The 3,549-nt window shown below is 44.7% G+C and overlaps 2 non-coding genes across 2 annotated transcripts; both read right to left on the bottom strand.

The window, feature by feature from the left end:
* Positions 1-1,083: 1,083 nt before the first annotated feature.
* On the bottom strand, positions 1,084-1,157 carry trnai-aau (transfer RNA isoleucine (anticodon AAU)). Its single transcript has one exon. It is a non-coding gene; the product is annotated as a tRNA-Ile (tRNA).
* A 2,038-nt stretch (positions 1,158-3,195) lies between these two features.
* trnai-aau (transfer RNA isoleucine (anticodon AAU)) lies at positions 3,196-3,269 on the bottom strand. The gene has a single exon. It is a non-coding gene; the product is annotated as a tRNA-Ile (tRNA).
* Between the last annotated feature and the right edge of the window lie 280 nt (positions 3,270-3,549).

Here is a 3,549-nt window from a genome sequence, read left to right as displayed (position 1 = left end):
AACACTGCTTGTTAGAACAATGTCCTCGCAATATTCAAAAGAAAATTGATACATTGTCTTACGATTCTGTCATAAGTTGTTTGTCCTGTTGGTGATGAGGCTGTTTGGTTAAACATTGTGTCAGACAGACAGGAAGAAGCTCCAGTCTGTACCAATACTGAACAAAACTATCCTGTTCACCGTGCATCAGACAGTAGCAAACATCCTAGTGTCTGTTGCTATTGGACATTGATCATTCCAAACCCACCATTCACTGATGACCAGTAGAAGCACATAAATCAGCAGATTCCAGCATCTAGTGTGAGAGCAAAAAGGGAAAGGGACCTTTTTCCTCTCCTCTTCCCGCTTTGCTACCCTTCTCCCCTGTGTTCGATTTTGTCTCTGCTTCACCCATCCCTCACATATTTTGTCACATAGCGCTGGCTTCAGCCTGGGTCATTCACGCCTCTTAATCTCCCTTTAATCTCTGCATGCACTGTCATTATCACCTTTGCATCTGGAGCCTTGACTCACCTTCTCTCAGCTTGGTATAAATAGCTCCATAATACTCCCCCTTTGTTTTTATCTTTATCTTTAATCAGTTAGACTGGAAACGTCAGCTCTTTTCTCTCCTTGCAGATGGTGCCAGACCTGCTGAGATTTTCCAGCATTTTCTCTTTTGGTTTCAGATTCCAGCATCCGCAGTAATTTGCTTTTATTAATAGCTCTATGATATTGCTGGTGGTATGATAACTCCAGTGTCGATGCATGAGAGGTGAGCAAGCGAACGAATTGCCTCTAGAAGTCGTGTGACGAGTATTAACAGAGATCCAGGAAAATAACACGAACGAATCTTTGATTGAATTGAAGCGTGACCTCTGGTTCTCCTCCGAGACGGTGCCAGGTCTGCCTAATACTGCACATATTTCATGTTTTGCATTTGTTGGTGAAAACAACTGAGACTGGTTGTTTTGCTGCAGTCATCACGGGTACGGCGATCAAGTCGTGCGTCTAACCCTGTCAAATGTTTTCTTGCGCAGATGGCGCTTCCGGTTTTGTGGAGCACGTTGTTTGGAAACACAGCAACCACACAAGCGCTGCATCTGGTCAGTGTGGGGTTGGAACCCACGATCTTGGCGTTATTAGCACCACGCTCTAACCAGCTGAGCTAACCGACCAACGCGGGCGGCCTCGCGAAAGCAAATGCCTGTATTGCCGGTGCTCACAACCACGGCTGCTCTGCATTTTCTGCTTCTCATCGATCGCACGATAGTCTGAAGTATTTCCTTTCGTTGCAAAGCTTTTCAACAAAAAAAAACATTTACTTTTCCGAACGCGCATACACGAGTGTGACCATTTGGTCTGATATCTAAAATTAAGCACAAAGTCCGGACGCATGCAATTTCAATCGCAACGCCACCAGCTCAGCTGCAGCTTCTCACGTTGACAAATTTCGTCTGGAGAACCGTACCTTCAACGATCGCTCACTGTTCTTCTGGATACTCACAGACCTTTGGAGTCAGGGTTACGTGCTGCTGATTAACTGCTACGAACCTTATGCCAAAGGCATTTGAATTGTAATCTATCAGTGGGGTTCTTTCTGCTCCCGAACGACGCAGTTGCTATGGTGTCAGCAACAGCTCAGAAGTCAATTGCACGTTTTGCTCAATGACTCATGTTGCTTATGAAATCTTCGTTTGACAGCATATTTAGCAAGTTGTCAGGCCTTCCTGCAGAGTTTGTCAGCGACAGGTCAGCTGCTAAAATGATTGCTTCAGACAGCATGCTACATCATCCTACATTTGAAAATGGAAAAGGTGCAAACGTTTACAGGCTGAACACTCGCTCACTATTTCGCCTGGCGCCTCAGAGGCTGGGAGCTAATCTTACGGAGGTTTTTCAATCATGAGGGGAATGAATCGGGTAAATAGACAATTCCTTTCGCTCAGGTGGGGCAGTTCAGAACTAGAGGGTATAAATCTGGTGTGGGAGGGTGAGAATTCGAAAGGCAGTGAGGGGCAACGGCTGCACGCAGAGGGTGGTGCGTTTCTGGAATAAGTTACCAGACGAACTGGTGATGGATGGTATAATTCCAATACTGTTAAGGAATCTGGGCGTGTACTTGATTAGGAAAGGGTTAGAGAGAAATGGGTCAAGTGCATGCAATCGCGGCTGGATCAGTTGAGGATATCTGTTCGGAATGGACGAGTGCGACCGAAGACTGTGTTTTCAGTGCTGTCCATATCTAATGGCTCTATGGTAGTGCAGGTGAAATGATAAAAAAGATAAATTTAAAGAAAAGAAGTATAATTGTCTGAAGTTGTTGAATTCAAACAACTTCAGATAATTTTATTTCAATTATTTTATTTAACATATTTGGTTGTGTTTTTTTTCACTGTTCTGTACCTCTTATTTCTTGACTGTCTCTCTTTCTCTCGCTCCCCACTCTCTCAATACCTTTTTCCTCTCCTCTTCCCGCTTTGCTACCCTTCTCCCCTGTGTTCGATTTTGTCTCTTCTTCACCCATCCCTCACATATTTTGTCACATAGCGCTGGCTTCAGCCTGGGTCATTCACGCCTTTTAATCTCCCTTTAATCTCTGCATGCACTGTCATTATCACCTTTGCATCTGGAGCCTTGACTCACCTTCTCTCAGCGTGGTATAAATAGCTCCATAATACTCCCCCTTTGTTTTTATCTTTATCTTTAATCAGTTAGACTGGAAACGTCAGCTCTTTTCTCTCCTTGCAGATGGTGCCAGACCTGCTGAGATTTTCCAGCATTTTCTCTTTTGGTTTCAGATTCCAGCATCCGCAGTAATTTGCTTTTATTAATAGCTCTATGATATTGCTGGTGGTATGATAACTCCAGTGTCGATGCATGAGAGGTGAGCAAGCGAACGAATTGACTCTGGAAGTCGTGTGACGAGTATTAACAGAGATCCAGGAAAATAACACGAACGAATCTTGGATTGAATTGAAGCGTGAACTCTGGTTCTCCTCCGAGACGGTGTCAGGTCTGCCTAATACTGCACATATTTCATGTTTTGCATTTGTTGGTGAAAACAACTGAGACTGGTTGTTTTGCTGCAGTCATCACGGGTACGGCGATCAAGTCGTGCGTCTAACCCTGTCAAATGTTTTCTTGCGCAGATGGCGCTTCTGGCTTTGTGGAGCACGTTGTTTGGAAACACAGCAACCACACAAGCGCTGCATGTGGTCAGTGTGGGGATCGAACCCACGACCTTGGCTTTATTAGCACCACGCTCTAACCAGCTGAGCTAACCGACCAACACGGGGGGCCCCGCGAAAGCAAATGCCTATATTGCCGGTGCTCACAACCACGGCTGCTCTGCATTTTCTGCTTCTCATCGATCGCACGATAGTCTGAAGTATTTCCTTTCGTTGCAAAGCTTTTCAACAAAAAAAAACATTTACTTTTCCGAACGCGCATACTCGAGTGTGACCATTTGCTCTGATATCTATAATTAAGCACAAAGTCCGGACGCATATATCATGTTTTGCATTTGTTGGTGAAAACAACTGAGACTGGTTGATTTGCTGCAGATAA

The sequence above is a fragment of the Chiloscyllium punctatum genome, unplaced genomic scaffold (genome assembly GCF_047496795.1).
Source record: "Chiloscyllium punctatum isolate Juve2018m unplaced genomic scaffold, sChiPun1.3 scaffold_1070, whole genome shotgun sequence".
Lineage (NCBI taxonomy): Eukaryota > Metazoa > Chordata > Chondrichthyes > Orectolobiformes > Hemiscylliidae > Chiloscyllium > Chiloscyllium punctatum.
Note: the sequence above shows the minus strand (reverse complement) of the source record. Positions and strands in the feature narration are given on the sequence as shown.